The sequence below is a fragment of the Protopterus annectens genome, chromosome 2.part0 (assembly GCF_019279795.1).
Source record: "Protopterus annectens isolate FY-2018-M chromosome 2.part0, PAN1.0, whole genome shotgun sequence".
NCBI lineage: Eukaryota > Metazoa > Chordata > Ceratodontiformes > Protopteridae > Protopterus > Protopterus annectens.
In genome coordinates, this window is record NC_056728.1 from 276,721,365 (window position 1) to 276,747,380 (window position 26,016).

The 26,016-nt window shown below is 40.1% G+C and overlaps 1 protein-coding gene across 1 annotated transcript in view; it reads right to left on the reverse strand.

The window, feature by feature from the left end:
• The window catches only part of CEP120 (centrosomal protein 120), a 1,674,147-nt gene that overhangs the window by 97,275 nt on the left and 1,550,856 nt on the right, over window positions 1-26,016 (reverse strand). The window lies entirely within an intron of this gene.

A 26,016-nucleotide genomic window follows, 5' to 3' on the forward strand; every position in this document is an offset into this window, starting at 1 on the left:
CCATCCGCTCCCACCTGAATACTGTAAAACAAGTCATTAAATGTTCATGTGCTTCCATGCAACCTTTTAGGTAAGCACACTTGTCCACATGCCCCAGCAACCAGTGTGCTTACCTAAAAGCACTCATGGCCCTGGTAGAATGTGCCCTGATCCTGCCTGGAATAGTTTAGTTGTGATAGGAATAACAAAAGGTAATAGCCTGTGATAACCATTTGGAAATAGACACAGGTTGTCCCTTCTTCTCACCTTCACAAGATATGAACTAACAGGAAAGATTTTGTTCTGTTAAGATAGCACCCAAGTTGTCTGTGTATATCAAAAGTATGAAGTATCCTTTTCTCCCTCAGTTTTGGCTTCAGCAAAGAACACAGGGAGATGGACAGTTTGGCTTAAATTAAACTAGAATACCATTTTAGATATAAAACAATTCTCAAGGAAACCCTGTCTCTGTGGAAAATGAGAAAAGGTTGACCCACCATAAAAGCTTGCAACTCAGATACTCTTCTTGCAGAGGTCAGCCTAACCAGTAAAACTGTTTTCTATGTTAAAAATCTCAAGTCAGCCAGATGAGCTATCTCAAATGGAGCAAATGTTAACTTCTTTAACACAAAATTAGGATCCCAAGAGCAGCCACTTGTTTTCTTGGAGGTTTCTTATGCAATATCCCCATTTCAAAAACATTTTGACGTGAGAATGCATTGAAAGAGGGAGATCCATGTGCAGACATGCTGAAATGGCCGATAAATTAACCCTGTCAGAGGAGTAAGACAGGCCATAGGAAAGAAACTCACAAACATTGTAAAACGAAAAAAACACAAACTCCGAATGGGTGCTGGCTAGGTTGTTGGCAGCAAAAGGAAAACCTTTTCTGTTTGCTAATACCCGATTTTCTATTAGCAGGATTTCTTGCCTCCATTAAAACATACTGCACATCCTCAGCAAACAGATGTGTAAAAGGTATCCAGACCCTTTAATGCAGGGAGACAGATGAAGATGTTTGGGGATAGGATGCGTCAAACACCTCTGTTTTCATGTAAGTAGATCCAGTGTATGAGGAAGCTTGTGGTAATTTGCTCCTGGTCAATTCCAAAAGAAGGGAGAACCACTGTTGCCTGGGGCAGAGAAGAGTCACCACAATGATATTGTGGATTCCTTTTAAATCTTCAAAAGTACCCTGGATATCAGTGAAATGGGAAGAAAAGCATACAGGAAGATTCCTGTCCAAACAAAAGAAAAAGGTTTGTCTTCCAGGCCTTCTTGCATGGATTCCTGGAGCAAAATTGTGCCAGCTGATTGATCCAGAGAGGAGACTAAAAGGTCTGTTTGAGGAACTCCCCACAGCTGGATCAAATCCTGGAAGAACCTTGATCTCGTTTCCATTCTTGAGGGTGTGCCTTTGTTCTGCAGAGCTTGACTGCCGCACACACTTTTGCTCTGACAGACTGTAGGGTGCCTGTAGAGTGAGTGTGCGCTGTAAAGCTATAGTCCGAGCTCTAATGGCTAGTCTTCATATGGTCAAGTCGTAGTTCTCCCTTGCTTAAGTACCACATTACTGTGATATTGTCTGTAACAACTTGAAGAGGTCCAGGGTACAAAAGGTGATTCAGAGAGTGGAGTGCCTTAATAAGAGCAAGAATCTCTTTTACGTTTATGTGCTTGTGTCTGTCTTTGTTGTTACAGATACCATGCACTTTTATACTCCTTGGCACTGTTCCCCAACTGTGATGACATATTGCTTTAAAGCAGAAGGGAAGACGGGAAGACCCGGATTAAGGGAAACTTGATGTCTCCATCAAGTGATTTTTCTTCTCACAAATCCCAGAAATGGAATCTGAAAAGAAGATGGCTGCTGAGACCATAGAAACTTTAGGTACCACTTTATCTTTCTCGTGTAATGTCATGCTACAGGTATCCTGAGAATAATAGATGCCATGAGACTCAGAATTCAAAGAGAGTGACCAAAGTCAGAGTTAAAAACCTCTGGAACAGATCTAAAAATAGATATAGATCCAAATTTTCTTGGTGAAGAAAACGTGTACTGTTATTATCTAGCAGACAGTCTTTGATGGAGTTAAAAAGACTTTGAATGTTCTCTTGGAATCTTAGCCTGCATAGACTCTGCAAAGATAAGCAAGTCATCTAAATGTAAAAGAAAAATTGGATATCCTGTAGCCTGCATTGAGCTACAACTGGTGCTAGACACCTTGTGAACACTCTTGAAGAACAGGAAAGAAAAAGGTTAAGTCAGATAATTGATATGTGATCTACACACACTAAACTTTATGGATAGGAATGTGATAATGAACATCTTTTAAATCTAAAATTACCAAAGAACTCAAATGAGAAAGAAGAGATAAACAGGTTGTGAAGTGAAAGCATTTTGAACTTGGGCACTATCTCATATTGGTTTTAGGAAAGAAAGGTCCAGAACTGGTCTCCGTGCTTTGTCTGCCTTTTGCACCAGAAGCATTCTTGGGTAAAAAACCCTTCCCAACTTGGAAGAAGGAACTATTTCTATTACCTCAAGAATGAATGTGCTGTAGGACAGGAGGGAACAAAGGGGTTTGGTCTAGTTGATTTGGAATAATTCCCTAGAATGCAGGGATTTCTTCCACTGTCATTTGTAATCCTGCTGAATTGGTCCCAAAATCTATTTGACTGAAACAATCTGTTGCCAAAGAGAGCAATGAAGATTCAGACTTTTTGGAAGGGAAGAGAGACTGCCAGGGTGAGAGAGGGTGAAGGTCAGGTAGATAGTCATTCTGACTTACTCGACTGTCCATTGTTCTTTGGGGGGATTCTACTTTCTTTTTGAACCTTTGTGCCACTGTTTTTAAAAATATCTGCTTACTAACACTTTGCTTACACTGTATTTTGTTTCTTGACTAAATTGGATGACAAAGCAAATTTAGAGAAGGAGGGTTGAAAACTCTGAGTGATTGCCTGTAACAGCTTACCCTCTCATCCCATTTTTGATAACCTCTGCAGCAAATGGTCCAAAAACTAAATTTCCATTCAAAGGAAAATTTAAAATGTAATTTTTTACATCTTCTGTGATGTTCTAAAAATGCACCCAGGCAAACCACCTCAACATAGTACCAGTAGCAATGACCCTGGATGTTGTATCTACAGTGCCATACACACTTTAAACTATCAGTAAGCTCAACCCTTTCTGTGCTGGAGAGAAGCCTTCTAGCTTATCCGTGGGAGTGGTAAGCACTAGGTAGCCTACTGACCACAAGAAGAGTGGTTTCTGGCCCAGAAATTTTAGTTTATTGGCCGTTTGGGCAGTTTTTCCATCTCTTTCAATTTTCTGGTTTAAAAGACAGGGTTTGCACTTGTTTTCCAGCCTTCCTGTAACTAGTCTAGTCCAGATAGAGATTTGCTGTATCCAGGACTGTTTGTAAGCTTCTGAACCCCCAAGCCTTTCTGTGTTGGAGGGAAGCCTTCTAGGTTTATCAGTGGGAATTGGTAAGCACTAGGTAGCATATCTACCACAAGAGGACTAGTTTCTGGCCCAGAAATTGTAGTTTATTGGCTGTTTGGGAAGTTTATCAGTCTCTCTCTCAACTTTCTGGTTTAAAAGCCCGTGTTTGCACTTTTCCCGCCTTTTCTGTAACTAATCTAGTCCAGATACAAATTTGCTGTATCCAGGACAGTTTGCAAGCTTCTGAGCAGTGCCAAAGTCTGCTCTTCAGTTCTTCCCTTAGATCTGCTAGTTTTCTCCTTTCCTGCACTTTTACTAGCTTATTAGTCTAGCATTTTACCAGACTTCTTGTACCAATTATTGTAGCACACAAAAGTGCTACCAGCATTAAACGTTCTACAAGAAAACAGCTCCAGTACTTATTAATGACCTTCCCTCCAGGCATGTCTAAAGGTTAGTTCCCTGTGCTTTCTCCAATTAACCTGGTGAACTTGGGCATCCTCAGGCAATGTAGCAACTGCCTCATGTACACTGACAAACCTCTCCTCTTACCTCCCAACACACACAGACTTGCGAGAGATTCACTTATATATCCAAATTGGAAGCCACACACTCTCCAGCCAAGACCAGAATAGCTGGACAAAAGGAAAAGGTCATCACTTGCACCACACCACATGAAACACATAGCCCCTCCAGAGCACACACCAGCACTACCTTCACATAACAACGCAAACCCACCTTTTCTGTGGCTCTCGATTAAAATGTACCCAAAAGCAGAGACCTCCAAGGTAGAAATGCACTCGACCACCACAACACTAATCACGAGACACACAACTCAACAAAGCCCCTATGGCAAAACAGCATGCCCAAAACACTAGTCACAGGTGACTCAATAGTGAGACACACTGACATCCCGCTCACTAGGTTGAATAAGGAGAAAGTAACAGTCAGCTGCCTGTCAAGCGCCAGGATCCGCCACATAATGCACGCACTCAGGTCCCTCAACAACAGATACAAATATGACTCTGTCATTGTACATGTGGGTGTGAATGACCTAAGACGTACCTCCCTGGACTACATGAAGTGAGACATGGAGGAGCTCTCAGATTATGTAGCCCAGGCGGGTATGACCCTAGCCCTGAGCAGCATCCTAGCATCACCCAGAATGATACCACAGTAGAAGCAGGAAGTGACTGATTTCAACAACTGGCTAAGTTTCTGGTGTCATTCTAAGGGGATCCAGTATCTGTCTGCCTAGGAAGACATGACTGACAGACCTCGATGCTTTGCCAGAGATGGCCTGCATCTGTCACCCCTAGGTTTCCAGATACTGGTCAAGGCTCTTGCCACCCCTATAGTGCTTTTTTAGGTGGTGTTCCAAAGACCAAATTACCACCGTAACAGCTACAAAAAATGCAGTCTAAGGGTCATGCTGCTCAATGCTAGTAGTTTAAATCTCAAAATGCACTCGCTCGAAGCACTCCGTAAAATGGAGAACATAGACATCTGTGCCATAACAGAGACCTGGTTCAAGACAGCAGAAAGCACCCCTGCACTACCAGGCTATAACTCATTCCACACCTTTCGGCCCCAGAGCTTGGACCGACGTTCCAAAGGCGGTGGTGTTTCCATATTCATAAATGATACGCACGCCGCCAGACTGGTTGCCCAACATAATGCATCTGAGATACTTCAGGTGCAGCTAACATTGTGTAAGACAGCGATTCAGGTCGTAGCCTGCTATAGGTCCCCAATCATGTCCCAAGACTCACATTCCTAAGCACCCTGGAGAATATTAGGGTCCAACCTAACACTCTCATACTGGGCAATTTCAACGACCCCTCTATTAACTGGGGAAACTACGCATGTACCAATACACTTGCCCAACATTTCCTGGAATTCATTAATTCCAATGCCCTGGACCAGAGCGTTCTTACCCCCATTAGAGGTAGCAACATCCTTGACCTGGTCATTACTAACATGGGCGACCGTTGCTCTACACCAATAGTCACTTCCTCCCTGGTTAGATCCGACCACAAACTAATCACCTTGGAAATCCCCATAACCCCCCCCCCCACCGCAAAGGTAACCATCATGAAAAACTTCTCCAAAGCTAATGGGCTCCTAAAAACAGAGGTGGCTAACTTCACGGCACCCATGCAAACTGACCATTGAATCATACACTAATGCACTGTATGAACACGTACACAAATGCATGGATCTAGCCATACCCAACAGAACTAAGACGCTCTCCTCCAAAAAAAGGAAGCCAATCTGGTGGTCCTCTGCCATAAACAAACTCTACAACAGAAGAAGGAAATTGATGTGGAATAAGGTGAAGTCTCAAGACTGGAAAAACTCCCCTATCAGTCTCAACAAAAAGTTGAAATCCCTCATCAAATCCTCTAAAGCTAGCTATGAAAACAGAATTGCAGCAGATAGTAAAGACAACCACAAGGCCTTCTATAGTTATGTAAAGAATCTCCATGGCAATACCCAGATTTGCTCTGAACTACTGCACAATGGTACCTCCTATACAGAGCCAACAGATATTGCCAACATACTGGCCGACAGATTCAGTGCCACCTTTACCCCCCCAAAGGACCAGTCACAACACCAGTAGATTGCCAGGCACCCAGTATTACTGCTCCACAGGTAAAAACAGCACTATCCAAGGCCAATAATACAGCTTCTATGGGACCTAACAATATTCCTGGCTGTGTTCTACATGAACTACAGAGTGAACTGGCACCTCACCTGTGTGCCCTGTTCAATCACAGCCTCACCTCAGGCTTTGTCACTACAGAATGGCGCACTGCTACAGTCCTTCCCTCTCCACAAAGGAGGAGTGACTTCAGACCCTGGGAACTATCACCCCATTAGCCTGATGAGACTGCTATGCAAAGCTATGGAACGCATCATCATGGACCTAATAAACAAGGATATACGGAATCTCCAAACTCTGGATCCCACACAGTTTGGTTTTGTGAAGGGTAGATCATGCCTGCTCAACTTGGTCAACTTCGTTGATTCAGTCACAAGAGCTGTGGATGAAGGCAAGGCGGTTCCATGCAGCCTACCTTGATCTGGCCAGGGCCTTTGATACCACTTACCACTCAGGAATCATAGAAAAACTCACTAAGCTAGGCATCAACCCCTATATCACTAGGTGGGCTGCAAACTGGCTCACAAGTAGAACCCACAGTGTGAAAGTAGCTGACTACATGCCAGACTGCTGACTAGTCACGAGTGGAGTTCCACAGGGAAGTCCAGGCCAACAAAAAGGGACTCTGGCTGACAAAGTTCACAGACGATTGTAAGTTGGCAGCCATCATCAACTCCCCAACTGATGTTGACATCCTACAGAAAGGCCTCACTGAGACCAACGACTGATGTCAGAACCATGGCCTTAAGCTCAATGCCAAAAAACGTGTCATCCCCTTTGGGAAAAACCCAATTCCCATGAATTACCACATCAATGGTAGTCCACTGAACAAAGAAGGCATTATAAGAGATCTGGGAACACAGCTTGATAGCAACCTCTCTTTTGACCACCACATTGCCACTGTGGTCAGAAAGTCCTATGTGGCACATCTCATAACTAAGGGATTTGCATCCAGGAAGAAAGAGGTCATTGTCTCCGTCTACTCTTCTCTCATTAGGCCAATCGAGTGCAATGACACATTTAGCATGTACCTCACTAAACACCTGCAACAACTGGACAGGCCGCAAAAGTACCTCACAAAGAAGATCCTGGGCTTTAAATATTTGTCCTATATGGACAGACTCAAAAAACTCCAACTATTCTCCTATATCACCTACTTATAGGCAATCTCTGCTCGACTTACAAAGTCATGTCTGACCCAGCTCTGTTAAAAATGCTACATCTAAAGAAATCCCATTCCCTCTGCACCACACGCTCCAGAGACCTCAACCTCATTACTACAATCAACAGAACATGCTGGAGGGACCAGTTCATAACCCAGACACTGCTCATAGTATGGAATAGACTTCCCATACATGTCAAGCAGAGCACCTCACTGGCCCTCTTCAAGAGAAATCTTGGTAAGTGGATGGGAAATAGAAAATTCACCCCAGGGATCACTCCAGTGGCTCTACTCGACAGAGGCACTGGGGACTAAGGTCGGGTGGCACGATGCTAGGGTAATCCTATGGGCTAGGCTTGTAAAGCTTCCAGGGCCATTAGCCTAGTACACACCTATGAACCTAAAAAAAAAACTGTACAGCAGAAAGCAGATTTTTTCCCCTCAGGAATGGACTGCAGATAAAACATTCCACATACTTTCGCAATCAGAATCATCTTTAACATAGGAGCCTGGCAATATAAAATTCTAAAAAATAAAGTTGTAGAGGCATAAACGTTTTTCCCCACAAATGTACCAATTGTTTTATTAACGTTGTCAGTAGGAGAAGGATTAGAATTAACCAAATACTTGGCAGCAACTGGATTCACAATAGCTATTGCTGCTGGATCAGGTCTGGGATGTCTGTATAGGAAATTTGAAAGACTGAAGAACTTAGAATATTCTATCTGCTTTTTTAGGTCTAGCAGGCTGGCTATCAGGGATATCTCAGGCTGAGACAAACATCTCCAATGCTGACAGCACTGTGAGAGTAGCGGGAGGTTCTGAGAATTCCAGTTGTAACAATCCACAGTATTTTCTAAGAGACTGAAAAACTTCAATGTTCTTCCACAGAAAACACTGACACATTCTGGAAATAGTCTCAGAGAAAGAGAGCATCCTTGACAAGGAGATTCAGGTAAACATGCTCTCCTCTGAGTCTAAATCAGAAATATAAGGAGAAAAAAAATTGTATCTCTTCCCATCATATTCCCCTCCAGATTCAATTAATTTTCAAGAAAAGAGAAATTCCATATTGTTTTGCAAGAAACCGTACAATAAGAAGGTTCACAACAGCCTATACAAGACCCTGAGACAGACCTAATAAACTACTCCTGTCCAGTGAAACTGGAAGGAGAAAATACATTTAGTTTTAAGTTTCTTTTTGACAGGAAAGTTTGAACAAATAAGATTATTAATGGCAGCAACAGCTTTCCTAGGGACACGAACAACATTTTGATTAAGCAGGAGCACCTTCCCTACCCCTTCTCGCAACACTAACACAGGTAGCTCTTACATGCTCACTGGGGGTACCCCAATAACCACAGAGGACATGGCTGACCCCCGGTCCATAGAAGGCTGCATGAAAACCACCACAGCTCTCTAGGGAAAAAAAAGGAGTGGCCTGAAGTACCAGATTATTTTTTTTGGTTAAAAATACAGCAAAGTCATTTACAGCAATCAATGAAAAAGACATATTCATAGCTTAAAATATACTTTCCTAAATAGGAAAGCAAGTATAAACAGTGCAATAAGTGGAAGTTTTTTTCACCCAAAGGGAACTTGTGTGCCTCAGCAATAGAACAGCACAAGCAGACAGTCGATTCTCAAAAGCCCCCACAGTAGCACTCTCTTCGGCGGCAGAAAAGCTCTGAAGGGCTAGGCAACCAAACCAGTCTTTCAGTCAGCTCACCTCAAGCTGACTAATGGTTTGCCCACATGGAAGGCACCCTGAAACTTTGGAAGCTAGCCGGATATTATACAAGATGCAGGTTAAGGCCCATATATATTGGTCACTGCAGCAGTGATCAATATGAAGAACACCTGCATGCTAGAAATGCAACAAGCAGTTTGTTACACTGTAAAAGAAAGTTTTTTTTTTCTTTTTTATGGTCAAAACTGAGTTTTGTAGCTCTCCATGTGTGGTACAAACTATAGCAAGTAGTAAGAAACACTGTTTTTTTTCTTCTCTTAAGGAAGTTTGGAGAAGATAATGTAATATGGGAATGCTGCAAAGATCCCCAAAACAGCAGCTGTCAACATCAGCAATGATAAACTAAACAGTTTCAGTCTCTGTTTCAGAAGCAGATTGCAAAAACACTGTGACCACACTCCTAAAAGGTAATGGTATTACATGATTAAAAAAAAGAAAATCCATTTACTAAAAGAAAGGAGTATGCTGGTTTGCAGCGAGAGAGATGTCACTAGTAGAAATGAAGAGTCCAAGTGTTATGACCAGTAGTGTGGTTACATTTAGAGCAGTGTGGCTAATTTAGGGGTACTGCATATCCATAACAGATGTTAGAGGCACCTCAAAGAAAAGTGTAAGGATAGTATATGGCTTCCCCCCAAAAAAGACAGATGCTACGATTAAAACATTTAGTGAACTCAAAAACAGAGACTGAACAATATGGTAACATTAATCAGAAAAGGATAAGTTTATAGATGAACGATACAAAAACTGGAAAGGGAGGCAGAAACATAAGGGTTAACAAAGAGAAGCATTTAAATATCTGTTAACTAAGGATATGAGTTTTTGAGCTGGGACACAGAATCTGAATTGCCTAGACAGAGTAAGGCCTCAAGTTTAACTCTGTTGGCTGCCAAAAAACAATTACTAGAAAATGGAAATCAAAGTCTAAATCAACTATATTTAAAGTACTGATTGTTATAAAATAACTGGAAGACAGATCTTTAGAAAAAGGAAAGAGCAAATTACATAGAAATGAATGAAAATTGTGGAAACAATACATGCAGAATAAAGTTCAGCATGAATTGGAGGAGTGAGGTTTAAGGAATGCTGGAATTCAACAATTTATGTCGTGCTGGACTGGTGTTAATTATAAAAAAGAAAAGATATGTGATGTATAATGCATGAAAATCGAAAAAATGTTAATATGATTTGCTTTTTTTTCTGCTACTGCATGTCTGCCAGTGTCTTAAGTGATAAGTTAATAACAGTTTAAAAAAAAAAAGGTAAGCATTTCTTTAAAAAGTGGTGATTTAATGGAACTGACCTTCAGCTGAGGTGGAGGAGCATATCAGGATATTTTTAACCAACGGTCATTGAAAATGCAGAGATGAAGGAAGGCAATGTACATTTTAAGTATGATATTTGGATTATGCAGAAAAGTGGTGAAACAGCCTGGTAAGATAAGTTTAGCTAACTTTATATGGTACATCTGTCATTGTACAGTGTTGCATAATACTACTACTACTGTAAATTCACTTTTAATAAAAGCAAAAGGCAATACAACAGTGCAACCCGAGAACGCCAGAGCAGCAGATATAAACTTTTCACCTCTTTACTTGCTTCCCTGATATCTCCATTCTGAAAAACATGAATGTAAGATGATATTCTTTCAAAGTATCCTTTTTCTAGAGGTAAGGGATATAATACCAACTTTAAAATGAAGCCCTCCCATACAGGTGCTCTAAGACATTCAGTTCAATAAATATTGGCCACTGCTTCCTATAAATTCAATGAAGATATGTAAACAAGCACAGATTAGACTAAACAATGGTGAAAGTAAACCCTTCACACACTCTCCCACTCGAACATACCACACTGATATCTGGGAAGCACTTAAGGTCAAAACATGGGACTTCAAGTAAAGTTTTCTTAAAATAACCATAAACTGACAAGTCAGTAGGAGGGTCTGGATGCTTTCAAGATACATTTTTTACATACAGAATTGGACCTCCAAAGTGTTTTTTTATCCAAGATTTACATTCCCTGCTTAGTCAAATTACACAGAGATTAATCAATTTAATTACATATGCCAGACAAGCAACAGACCAGGACAAGATATAACATATGTCAAACAGGAATGTCCCTGGAATCTGAATTAGTACAGAATCTTTACAAAGATCCGTTTAGTAGAGGCATCACATACTTAATTTATCTTCAAAGGTAAAGAAAACCTAAAAATAACTAACAAGCAGCTTGCACAGCGTATTAAACATGTTTCTAACAAGGTATCATACATCAGAAGTATCACCACCCAAAATAAACTCCCTTGAAGCTTTTCTGACTTTACACAAAATGCAAAATAATGAGAAAAATGATTTTTCTACATGCTCAGACTGCAGCTAAGACTGGATTATCTTTCAAATAAACAAATCCTTCTTCTGTATCCTGCACACGTAGTGCAGAGGGATAAAATCTTGACTGCAGTCTGGGCAACGCATGCTTGATCAATGGCTTGGGCACTCGGTACAGGCAGAGAGGATGGGTGCACCCATCCATGGGGGAGAAGGAAAATGGTTCCAGCCTGGCTTGTACTGCTACACTGATGGCAATCCCTTGGCTGAAGAGGGGAATCTCTATGATGTGGGTGTGATCAAAAGCCATTGACAGTAGCCCCTGTTGGAGCATGTGGGGATACATAAATGCACAGATTATGGGGCAGAGACAACACTTGAAGTGACACAAGTGCTGACATCACCAACAGAGGAAAGGGATAGTTCACAAAATCAAAATGAGCTCTCATGGCCAGGATACCTGCAATAGAACAAAGCACCCTTCATGTCTGCCTAAGGGAAAGCTGCCCTTGGGCAGGGTACGTCTGACTGAGGGGAAACCTAATCGTCAGGCACAAGGCAAAAATGACAAAAAAATCTTCTTCTAATTTTTAAATTTTAATCAAAATACATGAACATTCATAGCAACTTGCTGTATATGCACTGTTTTAATGCTGAAAATCTGAAATGCCACTCTCATCATACAACTTCCATAAGAGTATCTATGGCAGGTTTCATTAAGTCTTGCACCATCATAACTGCAATCCTAAGGGATGAGTTTTAACAAGATTCCCAGGGCAGACAGGGCCAAGTCCTGCTGTCTCTGCTCTTAGTGTTCAATGAGCAGTTGAGCTTGATGATCCAAATCACAACCGAACAAGGCTTAACGAAAATCCTAGCATTCATTATATATAATTTGGATACTCTGCTACATGATCCTTTGAATTTCCATCCTTATAGCAAGATTTAACATTTGTCACTGAATATCAAGTGTTAACAAACATACACTGGAAATAAGCAGAAAAAAAACTCAGTCAAAACTAAGGAGAATAGAAAGATTACAGCATCTAATTTCTAAGCAGCTCTTTTCTAAGACTGAATCTGTCAGTCCACAGAGAGGTATATTTTAACATTTTAAAATAAACAGAACCAACCCAGCTTTGACTCAGGCTATTTTATCAGTGCAGCATAGACAATATAATAAGTGATGCAAAATAACCCAGCACTCTCAAACATTTTTGTAATGTTGATACTATATCCCTGTCTCTTGACTTACTGTACTAAATATCTTTTACAGGGATAATTAGGGCACAACTGGAATGTCACATAATGTACTGTCATAATGATATGTACAACTTAACTCTATCTCTAATGTAAATACTTGGGAGTGTAATGCAAATTCCTGATAGTTATATTAATTTAATGTGCAACTTCAATTTATCTGTAATGTAAACTCTTTTGACTACTGCATCATTTACATGTGTAAATGCAGCTGACCTGTCCACCAACCTAGTTATCAAGTTAATAAATAAACTCAAATTGTTCTATTATAAATCCCCAAAAGGGGGTGATCCCTGATGATGTAGGACCAAGGAGGCTTAAACTTACAGGCATTAACACAACAGGAAAACAAGGAACAGTATATTTGTGCAAGTACACTTACCATAACAAGAGATGTTTGAATGATCATTGTTGCAAGTAGTGTAAGCTACATGTGAGTTATATCTTGCATAGGATATAACAGCTGGACAGATTCCAGCGCTTCAGGACACCTTCCACATGCCTAAACAGTACTTAGCTTGAGCAGAGATGACTACACAGGTCTGGGTATCAAGCCCTTCAGAGCTTTCATGACAAATGAGTGATAGAGAAAGAGTCTAAGTCCTGACAGGACAATGCTACCAAAAGAAAAAAAAAAAACAAATACATGTCCACACCCTGGCATAAATAAAAACACAATACAAATGAGGACAGCAAGAGGAAGTGGCTAGTGCTGCACTGATTATCTGAACATCTACTGTTATGGTAAGTTTACTTACTCAACTGTACTATGTTGTTCACATTGATCACTGCTGCAGTAGCCTAAGCTATATGGGTAGATTTCCATGGCTTAAAATAACTGAAAGGTAGAAGTGGAATGGTCCAGCAGATTCTGGAGACTGGTCCTAGCAAAGCCTGTTTTAGACCTGGAAAAGGAATTTAGTTTACAGAGCTTTGTAAAAGTATGCACACAGGACCAAGCTGCTTGTAGAATACTCAGAGCCAAAAAACATAGATGAAGCCAAGGCCCTGGTAGAATGAGCATCGACTCCGCCTGGAATAGTTTTGTTTTGGTGGAAAGAAAATGTAACAGCCCAAGAAAAACATTTGGAAATGGTCTGCTTTGACACAGGTTGTCCCATCTTATCTTCACAAGAAATGAATAACTTATCAGGAGTTCTGAAATATTCTGTTCTGTCAAGATAGTACTAGAGATGACTGTAGACATTTCAGGGATGAAGTATCCTTTCTCCTTCATTTTTGTGTTCTGGAGAGAAAACAGGGAAATGGATAGATCTGGCTTGAAATAAACTCTGATACCACTTTAGGCATAAAAGAATTAGTTCTTAAAGAAACCCTCTCACTGTAAAAATGAGTTAAGTTTGATCCAGCATAAGACCTTGCAACTCAGTTACTCTTCTTGCAGAGGTCAGAGCAAACAGCAAAACTATTTTCTGTGTCAAGAAGCTCGTCAGCCAGATGAGCTTGTTCAAATGGAGCAAGTGTTAGCTTCTCTAAAACAAACTTAAGATACCAAGGAAGAAACACTAGTTTCCTAAGAGGCTTCTTATGTAGCAACCTTTTTGAAAACATTTTCACATGATATTGTATTGAAAGAGGGGAATCCATGGACAGACATGCTGAAATAGCCCACAAATGAACATTGTTGGAAGAGTAAGATGGACCATAGTACAGTGACTCGGACAAATACTATAAAATGAGAGAAGCACTAGCCCTGAATAATCCTTGGTTGTTTATTATTTTATAGTAGTAGGCTTTCTTGCATATATTAATACCTGCCACACATCCTCAGAAAACTGGTGCCCATGAGATATTAAGACCCAATCATACAGGCAATCAGTTGTAGTTGTTTAGGGTTGGTATGCATCAAACGCCACTGATCTTGTGTGAGTAAATCCACTCTGTGAGGACATTTGTTTTAATTGTCATGGCCAGTTACAAAAAGGAGAACCATTGTTGCCTGGGCCAGAAGGGAGTCATCACAGTGATCTTTGGGGAGTCCATCTGAATATTCTGAAGTACCCTGTAAATTAGCATACAGGAACATTCCTATCCAAGGAAAAAAAATGGCATCTAGGCAGTCTTGCATTTTTCCTGAGGAGTGCTTAGAGAGGAAACAAAAAGGTCTACCTGAGGAACTCTCCACAGCTGAACAAATCATAGAAGACCCCCCCAACTCAGTTTCCATTCATGAAGGTATGCCTTAGTCCTTTCAAAGCTTGCCTACAACCCAATTTTGCTCTGATGGAATGCAAGATGCCTGTAGAGTCAGCTACATCTCTCATACTAACATAGCTAATCTGCATAGGGGTTAGGATCTGGTTCTTCTTGCTTATGTACCTACGTGAAGTCATCTCAGGGATCACAGGTGATTCAGAGAGTTGACAGCCTTTATAAGAGCTATCATCTCTTTTAATTTTATGCAACAAGAAAACCCAAAAGCAGTGAGTGTGTTCCAGCAGCTGACCCAAACACAATTCCAAGCAAAACCACAGCTAGTAACAGTCAGAAAGGAAAGGCTCAGCAGTTGTAAAATCCACGTTTTATTAAAAGTTAGTGTCTTTTGCAGTGTTCACCACCACTTAATCAGACAAAAAAGTAAACCAAAGGAACTTCTTTTATACTAAATTTAGTCTTGGTCTTTTACTTTTACGTATTTTGGTCCCTCTTTCTTGTACCAAACACCTTGCACTTTTATACACAGTCACACTGTTCCCCAAGCAAAGTCTGAGGTGTCTGTTGCAAACAACTGTTTTGGAGCAGGAGGGGAAAATGGAGATCTGGATTCTGTGAAATTTGACATCTCTACTAAGTGATTTCTCTTTCTGCAAATCCTAGAACTTACATTTGAAAAGGCAATGGGTGTTGAGACTCAAGTCAAAGATATTTCATACACTACTGTACCTTTCCAATGTAGAGTCTTGCAAGACGTATTATGAAAAACAGGAAAGTCATGAGACCCAATATCCTGAGGTATCCTCTTCTGATAGGGATCAAAGTGGAAAACCCCTGGAATAGATCTATATAAAGATCTATTTTTCCATATGGAAGAAAATCTCTTTGTACTGACTTGTCTAGCAGGCACCCCAGGAACATGATCCTGCATGACAGTGTCAAAAATCTTTAGAATGCTTTCTTGGAATTCAAATCTGTTTAGGAGATCTGTTATGCATGTGAGACATTCATGACACTCTGGATAAGACTCTGCAAAGATAAACAAGTCACCCAAATATGGATACCCCACAGCCTGCAATGGACTATAATAGGAGCTAGACACTTTGTTGTTAACCTTGGAGAAGTGGCTAGCCCAAGGGTAAGTCAGAGTACTGATACAGTGATCCAGACACTCAAAAACTTAAAACACCAGAGATCTGGATGAATAGGAATTTGATGAAGTGCATCGCTTAAATCAAAGGCTGCTTGAAAACTCAAATGAAGAAGAATGCACAACAGGTTGTGAAGTGAAATTAGAAGTCATGCACTTACCATAACTTGGCATGTGTAGTCCATTTTCATTTTTCCTCACAAATGGGTTTAGGATCCAATCCTTGGATCCAACTATCGGCTGCATATATAAGATTTTGGATCCAAATCTCAAGCTCTACCCTCTACCCATAATACATTATTCCATCCCCAACTCCTCAGATTGAGTTTGCTGCCTTACTGTCCCCACTGGGTTATAGACACAGAAGACACACAAGAAAAAACTGAGGCTCAAACCAGGAATATGAGGGTTCCAAAATTATCCAAAGATTCTTCTAGGAGTAACAGGGATGGGGGTTAGTTGGGAGGGAAGGTGAGGAAGAATGAAAATGGACAACACAGATGCCAAGTTATGGTAAGTACATAACTTCTTACTCTGTAGTCCTTTTCGGTCTTCTTCACGAATGTATCAGAGTCCCCAGCTGCATATCTCTCAGGAGACCCTCAAGGAAGGACATGCTGGAGCACTGTCAAACCAAAGGAAGCTATGTTTCTGGAGAAAATTTCTAATTTGTAATGTGTAACAAAGGTATGAGTCTTGGTACAAGTGTGCAGCACAGATATTGTCAATGGAAGTTGTACAGGCAAAAGCAAATGAAGCAGACATGGATCTAGTACAATGAGTGTTTGGAGGGCGAGCCAATTCCAAACCTTTTTTAGAATAAATCAATCAGCAATCCATTTGGTTAGAGTAATTTTGGAAACTGCCTGACCCAAACAGTTAGTGGAAAAGGATACAAACAGCTGATCAGATTTCCTGTACTGCTTTGCTCTGTGAAGATAAAAATATAATATATTGTCTGTGAACATCAAGAAGGTGAAGAATATAGTCGCCTTTGTGAGTAAAATTTGGAAAGAAAACTGGTAATTGACTGGACTGGTTAATGTTAGTCTCCATAGCCACTTTAGGCAGAAAAGACAGTTTGGTCTGTAGGGACTCCCTGTCCTTGTGAAAAATAATATAAGGGGGTTTAGGCGATAAGGCTTGGAGGTCAGAAATTTTTTTAGCTGAAGTTATAGCTACTAGAAAGATCATTTTCCAAGAAAGAACTTTCATATTGTGCTCGTCTGCTGGTTCAAACGGTTTCTGAGTTGATCTCTGGTGGACTGTTGTCAGACCCAAGGAGGGGAGGGATCCTTTATTGGAGGTCTGAGGAGGAAAACTCCCTTCATGAAAGCTTTACATAATCTGGAGGATGCCAGAGAGAATGATTTGCTGTCTGTGTGGAAGCTGGAAATGGCAGCCAATTGAAGTTCAATAGTAAAAAAAAAACTAGCCCCTTCCTTAAAAAGAGTAGTGAGAAAAAGAAGGATGGCTGAAACATGTGCTGAAAAGAGGTCAATATTTTGTTTGGAAGCCCATATAGAGAACCTTTTCCATTTGGTTCTACAGAATTTCTTGGTGGAGGCCTTTTGGGAGGACAAGATAATGTCAAGAACTGGGGAAGCCAGACTGGACCTTCTACTACTACAAGTGGAGAAACCATGCTGTCAGCTTGAGGCTGCGGAGAGTGGGATGCTGGATTCCTGATGGATAAGAAGGGAGATCCTGAGTGGGTTTCAGTATCCATGGAAGATATTTAAAGTGAGACCAGAGGAAGGGAAACCATATCTGGTGAGGCCAGAAGGGGGCAATGAGAATGTCGGAGGTCTTTGGCCTGCTTGCTTTCTGAAGAAACTTTGGAATCAAAGGAAGAGAGGGATAGGCACAGTTTCCGTGGTCACTGTGGATATTGGAGGAAGAGGAGAGAATGGTCGGACTGCATCCACCAGCGAACATGACATTTGCAATCTGGAGTGAATTTTAATGAAAAAGATTGAGGCTGGCAAAGAATGGCTCAATGAACCGTCAGTATACTTTGAAGGATTCACATAAAGAATCTTGCTAGAGGAGCTACAAGAATGGCAGTTGACACTGACTCAAAAGCATGTAACACTAGTTTTGCTGGAGGGGACGGATGAGACAGCAAGTCCTGCACCTGAATTCTCAATGATGTGATGCAATGAAGAGGTAATGATGCCACTAAAGTCGCAGTATCCAGTTGAATTCCTATAAATTCCAGAGTCCGTAAAGGAGTCAGCTTCAATTTGGCAAGGTTTATTGTAATGCCTAGGGAGTCTGAGATCTGAAACAAATAATCCCTAGCTTGTGGAAGTTGATGCCTAGTTGGGGCGGTGAGGAGCCAATCACGGAGATAGATAAACACCTGGAATCCTTCGAGTCTCAAGTGAGCTGCCATGACTGCCATGCTTTTGGTGAAAACCCTGGGGGCTGTGGTGAGTCCAAAGGGCAGTGCTCTGAAATGGTAGTGACTGGCTCCCAGCCAAAAGCACAGGTGTCTCTTGGAGTGCCTGTCTATTTTGATGTGATAGTACTCATCATGGAGATCTAGACAGCTCATTCAATTGCCCTTGGGTAGAGGCAGCAGGATGGACTGAACCATAACTATTTTGTTTTGTTGGTCGCAATTTTGATAGTAAGCCAAGTGTGTGTGTGTGTGTGTGTGTGTGTGTGTGTGTGTGTGTGTGTGTGCGTGCGTGTATGTAACATATCTACATGCATACATCTAGGCGAGACAAAAAGTGAATTTTTAAGCACAAAAGTAGTTCTTACAAACAGTATTTCAAGATTCTCCATGCTTCATTAGTGACTATATCCACAAAATATTTTTATTGCTTATATTTTAGTCCAACATCCAGCTGCTAAATCTTACCACAGATCACCTTTTATTAGTTGTCTGACTTGTAAACCACCCCCCACCCATGAGGCAGCCAACTAAAATCCCCTACGCAAATGGAAAACTAGAGGTGTAAAGTACCAGCACAGAGAGCTGTCTTTCCATGTAGCTGTATCATAGAAAAGCAATGAATCATTTATACTTTCCTTATCTTTGTGTTTTTATTCCTCTGGCTTTTCATACACAGTCAAGTGTGATCTATCTCACTGTATGTGTGTATCAGAAGGTCTTTCTTATAACCCCTTTTCAAAAAATGTTGACTCAGTTTTCATGAAATCCTTCCTCTTGTGTGCATAGCCTGGAGGCGCTCATGTATTGGCCTCTTACTACATTAGGACATATATGCCTGGGGTGCATACTGTCAAAGGACAAGTAACTATTTTTCCAATATCCCTTTCGGAATAAAATGGTATCTATGTGACCCATTTGGTTAACCATTAATCATACATCCAAGAAAGCTATCTCCTTCTGTGATATGGACATAGTAAACTTCAAAAATTCAGTAGTATGGTTAATGTAGTGAAGAAAACCATATAATTCTTCATGGCCCCCTCCCCACAAAAAAACATCGTCCACAAAACGGCGGTAAAATCTAAAGTGTGGTCTGTATATATTGCTATTGTTAGCACAAATTGTTCCTCCCATGAGTTCATTACTGCATTTGCATATGAATTTGAAAGAGGATACAACATATGTACAGCATGGAGAGGGTAAAATCTATTATTGATTATGTACATAGGGCTTTATATGAATTATTTATGGAAACTTCCATTGACCGTGACTTGTTTGATTTTTTTGTATGTGACTGAACCTAAGATACCATTGATAAAGTGCCTTCCCAAGGTTCATAAATCTTTGACTAAGCCACCCCTACATTTGACTGTGTCAGGGGAAGGATGGGTCACACAAACATGTTCTTTATATGTGGAAAGTAAGCCTAAGGCAATGTTGGCTTTGGTTTCTGCTGTACTCAGGGACGCTGAGCAATTTTTAACTGACCTATTCATGTTTTTGGAGAGTAGTGGTGACATAACAGGTTTTTTTCTTGTGACCATTGATGTAGTGAATTTATTTACGTGCATCCCGAATGAGCATGGCCTTGATACCATTAGAGAACAGTTGACACACAGAGGGAATTTCGACAACAGTCAGGCTGACATTGTTTGCTGCTTGTCAGATTTGGTTCTAAACAATACCTTTTTTTGTATGGTGACTGCTTATATGCACAAAAATGGGGGGTGGCCATGGGCACCCACTGTGCACATTCATATGCAAATGCAGTAATGAACTCATGGGAGGAACAATTTGTGCTTAACAATAGCAATATATACAAACCACACATTAGATTTTTCCATCATTTTGTGGACAATGTTTTTTTTGTGGGGAGGGGCCCATGAAGAATTGTATGGTTTTCTTCACTACATTAACCATACTACTGAATTTTTGAAGTTTACTATGTCCATGTCACAGAAAGAGATAGATTTCTTGGATGTACGATTAATGGTTAACCAAATGGGTCAGACAGATAATTTATTCCGAAAGGGATGTTGGAAACATAGTTACTTGTCCTTTGATAGTGTGCACCCCAGGCACATATATCCTAATGTACTAAGAGGACACTACATGACAGCCTCCAGGCTATGCACACAAGAGGAAGGATTTCATGAAAACATTGATGCACTGAGTCAACATTTTTTGAAAAGGGGCTATAAGAAGGACCTTCTGATACAGCATAAAGAGAGGGTGGTTAAGGATAGAAAAATTATTGCTGCCCCATACTTCTCTAGACATGCTTCTAGTGCCCATAAGGATAGGGAGCTTTGTCAGTAAACTCAGATTTGGTCTGAAGTACACAAATGATGTAGGCTCTGTTTGTAATATTATATGAAAAGACTAGGGAATACTCACAAGTGACAACAAGACAGCTGAAATAGTTGGGAACATTCCCTTCTTTATGTGCAAAAATTGTTTAAACTTGAAAAGACAACTTTGCACAGTTAATTGTAATACTAGGTCAAGTAACTTGCTATCTGCCAGACTTGGTACATACAGTTGCAGGCACTGCATAGCCTGTACATATATTTCACAGGAACAAGTGTTTAAACATCCATGGATTAACTACATTTTTAACCACAGGTTCTATGCAGATTGTAGTACAACAAATGTGATTTACTTAGTCACATGCAAGTCCTGCACAGGATTCTATGTTGGTAAGACCAATAAGAGATTAAAAGATAGAATTTTTAGTCATTCTTATGAGATCAGAACTTGCAATTTGAACAATGCACTAGCTAAACATATTAAGGAAAATGCTGCACATGAGTTTGTTTTAGAAATAGTTCATGTGGTTCACCGGATGGGGAGGGGAGGGGTGATCTCACCAACTATACTGAAACAGTAGAACTTAAATGGATCTTGAGGCTACAGGTTGATAAACATCCTGGTATTAATGCTTGTGTCTCTTTAAAACCTGTACTGAAAGGGAGGAAATTGGTTTAATGAAGTGTTGAATTAACATAGCTGATTGAACATCTACGTTTTTAAACTGAGTTGTGACTATGTTTTTATGATCTGAAAAAGCATTGGTTTTACAATGTGAAAGCACTTATCTGGTCCATTTTTACAAATAAATACTTTTACTGTGTGAAGCTGTGATGTTCCTGCCGTTTTTATGCTTTGGACTTTGTGTGATCAGATTGCAGCACAGTCCTCTGCCCCCATGTGGAACACATTCCACTTGCTTAAAATAAGGTTAAGACATTCTCAGACATGATGAGTCTGTTCTGATACACTACATTGTTGAGTCAAAAATATCAACCCACTGTGAATGGAGTCATTGAGTTATACTGTTGTAAGGCCCCATAACTCACCAGTGCACAGTGTAAGCTCAACAAACTTACTATTTCATTTTAGTTGCTCTCATATAATCTATAAAGACTACATGACGAACAGCCTACAACCGCCATTTTGCTATGTTTTAATATCTACACACAGTTATGGTTAGAGTTCTGGCAGTTTTGCAATAGATCACAGATCAACTCTATTCCACATAACCATGAGAAGTCAGTTCTGCTGTGGTTAAACTTCTCTAACTTGTGCCCCATATACCACCAATTTTGTAAAAGAGCTGGGCCTCCCAGACAAGAATGGCAAAATTGAAAGTAACCTCTATTTCTATGCATCTCCAGCACTTAAAGACCGATCAATTAACCTAGCTCACATCTAGTCACACTAAACATTACCAAATCATGGCCTACAGAATATACTCTACTTCAGCTTCCAAACACCTTATTCTCTAACACAGGTTTTCTGGCACTAATGGCCTCTTCCCTAACAGGACTGTCAATATAACCAGTGACACTAGGATCTGAACAGGAAAGAATATGAAAAAAAAACAGCCTGTCTACAGAGGTACAGTAATGTCAGAACTAAACATAAAGGTCAAGGAATAGGTGATGTTTTTCACAACAACTTCATAATTATGGATCTAGTAGCCATACACTTCCATCTAAGCATACTTTATTAATGAAATGTTGCTGATCTTCATTTTAAGGACTTTTTACATCTTAAACTGCAGCGGTATTGGGATTTATAATTTATTTTACCTTTCAGTAGAACTGTCTCCATTTATTTCCAATGTTAAGATGAATCACACAGTGTTGTCAGTTAATTATGTATTTACTATTAAGTTTGATTTTTACATATTCCATTGTATTTTGTACTTTTTTTTATTGTTTATGTAGCTAAGCTGTGGCAGAAAAAGGCTACATGGTAGTCCAGTCTATCCACCTTATTAAACCAAAATAAAGTAAGCAGCACATGCCAAGCATATTTCCAGGCCATAATGTAGTACCCTAATGTATTAAGTTGCCAAATCACTATCATTTATCAAATGGTTCAAATGACAGCTAATTAGGAAGGTCTTTTTGGACCTTAAAAAGACCTATGACTCCACTGTTTTGATCTACAAAACACAACAATGACATTACCTTTCTCAATCTTCTGATCCACTTTGCTCATTAGCAAGCCATCCCAAATGACAGAAACCTTTTTTTCTGTCAATGTATTTCATCTTCTTATAATTCCCATATCTTGTCACCTCTGCCCCTCCCCTCTCTATCCTCTCACCTTTTCTCTTTATTTCTTGGGTTATACTATTAGCATAATTCTCATTGTGCTTTTACTGGAATGCAACTATGTACACATAATGTATACCTTCTTTAATGAAGATATGTAATATCAACGAATTTGAGCATAATCTACGGACTGCTGTCCTTCAATATTTGTACTGTTACTTTAAATTTTCTATGTTCTGTTGTAGTTGATTAATACAAAATACTTGTGATACAAGGAGTTTTGCTCACATAGTCTCCAATGAAATGGGTTGCACTCAGCAGGATTATCATGGTCAACAAATAAAATAATTATTAATAAATAAAAATGCTTCCAAAAACAAACCCAGCATCCTCGTTTTCTTGAAAAATTCCAAGAAAAATGTGGATTGGAATTCAACATAACCTGATCAGAAAGAACAGACACATTCTACTAATACTACTTAATGTGCAAGGATATATTCTATAACAAAAAAAAAAAAAGTCCCTTCACTGAACATTTTGCAGGTTCCATTTTGGGACTCGCATTCATAATCATTTAAGGTTGCACCCAGGATGGATTGCTGGGGGCATTTATGTTCCTAACACTCTGCTAACAACTCCCACTTACTTCAATTGAAAACACTTTGGGATGTGTATGACACACTAAAGTCAAGATGATGAACAATGTGTGTGGGTTCAATACAACAAAAAAAGTGTGGAAAGGGCTGTCTGAGAAGTCTAACTTAAGAATATAGCAACCCCCCCCCCCCTTTTTTGGAAAATACAGACCTATCAACCTTATGAGTCTGATCTGTAAAGCCATAGTGCACATCCTCACTGACCTCATATCACAGTATCAAAAATTTTATTAGGCCTAACACACAATAATTTAACTTAGTCAATGGCAGATTGTGCCTGTTACATCTTGCCAGTATATTTGAGAAGGCCACTCAAGCAATGGACAGTGGGAATAACAGTTGTGATCTTTATCTGCCAAAGGCATACAACACCATACCAGAAGAAGGAATTGTTAATGACTTTAAATGTTGATCCCTATGTAGTAAGATGGATAGCCAACTAGTCAAAGGATGAATCTCATTTTGTCAGTGAATGTGGTGCCTCTTTAAACAGAGAGAAGGTGACCTGTGATGCTCCCAGGGGTCTGGTCCCTTCCTGTTCTGCATTTACTTTTCTGACCTCACATCTGTTAACAATGGTCTCTGGTTGACAGTTTTGCTGAAAACTACAAACTGGGCCTAACTATGAAGGCTCCTGAACATAAATGTACCTTTCAAGATGAAATAATACGTGTTAACAACTGGTGTTTAGAAAAAGGTCTGAAACTAGATGAAAAGAAATGTAGCATTATCCCTTTCAAACAACAATGTGCCTCACACCACAGACAAAATCCCATTACCAAGTCAGGGAATGATTAGTAATCTGGGCACCTGGACAGATAGTTCACTCACATTGGATCACCATGTGGTTACTGTAGGCAGGAAATCCTTCTATATTTCACAATTAATTGCTAAAGCCGTTTCTTTTGAGTCTAAGTAAGTCATTATTCCCTTATATGCTCCTCTGGTCAAAACTATTATTGAATAAAATGCACCCTTTGGCATACATCTTACTATCCAAAAAAACATGTTGAGCCAGCAAACTGTGACCTGAAAAAGACATTTATTGATTATAATAGCATAAAAACAAGTAACCAGACCGGTTTCGGCTGGTAAAAAACACAGCCTTCATCAGTGTATCTTACTATAACACATAGTAAAAGTAATGTCTTTTGGCTTTTCCCAGTTAGGGGTCGCCACAGCAGAACTCTGGTCTGCTAATGATTGTCAGTGGATTTTTACGGTGCCGAGGTACCAGCCCGACACCCAACCTTCAAGGAAGGTGCATCCTTTCACGCACACACCTACCTGCATGTCTTTAGAAATCATTTCACCGCGGGGAGGACATGCAGACTCCACACAGAAGGCGCTCCAGCCGAGAATCAAACGGGAGAACCTCTTACTGTGAGGCGACGACGCTAACCGCTGCACCACCACGGCAGTATCTTACTATAACACATAAAAATCAAAAACCTGCAAAAGTTCCTATCAAAAAGATCTCTGGTCTGGAAAAATTTGAGTTAACATGAGAGACTGGAAGTTTCATCCCTGTACTCTGTGTATTACAGAGTTCTGAGGGAAGATTTGAACCTTCCTTATGCAGCCCTTAGGGATTCTGCTATCTTTGTCCTTTTTCTTGGCATGTCAAATAGTGAAGCCAACAGTACAATTAGAGATCTACACCCACATCAGAAAATAAATAAAACATAATACAGAGGTTCATCACCCAGTGTGCCTTTCCTTGCCCTGAAATAAAATTTTTCTGTAGGCCAAACACTGGGATCCCTTACTGTCCTTCAAACACAGCTTGGACAACTGGATGGGTAAAAAAGAAAAAAAAAAGTTACGTAGTCACCATAACGTTCCATCTGTGTTGTCTATTTTCATTCTTCCTCAACAGTTGGGTTCGGTTCCGATCCTTGGATCCAACTCGGTTGCTTCTTCCAGATCTTAGAATACTTGAATTCTCGAGCTCCTCCCTTTACCCATAATCCCACACCAATGTAAAATACCTCAGATCTAGTTTGCTGCCCATAAATGTATATAACAGTGGAAATTAAGAATAGGAGCAGAAGCTGAAGCTCAAAGAAGGAAAAGAAGTTCCTGCAAAACTCTGATCTCTCCAGGAGTAAAAAAAAAAAAAAAAAAAAAAAAAAAAAAGGAGGAGGGGAAGGTGGGTTGGAAGTTGAGGAAGAATGAGAATGGACAACACAGACTGAACATTATCATGTGTACATAACTTTTTTTATCTGATGTCACTTTTATTCAATCCTCAACAGTTGGGACAGAGTTCCCAGCTACCTAAATGCCAGTAGAACTCTAAGGAAGGATATTCTGTAACACAGCTGAGCCGAATACAGCTCTTCCCCTACAGACCAGATCCAATTTGTAATGAGCAATAAAGGTATGAGGATTAGCCCAAGCTGCAGTGCACAGATATCATCCATGGAAATTCTAGACAAAAAGGCTAATGAAGTCACCATACAACTC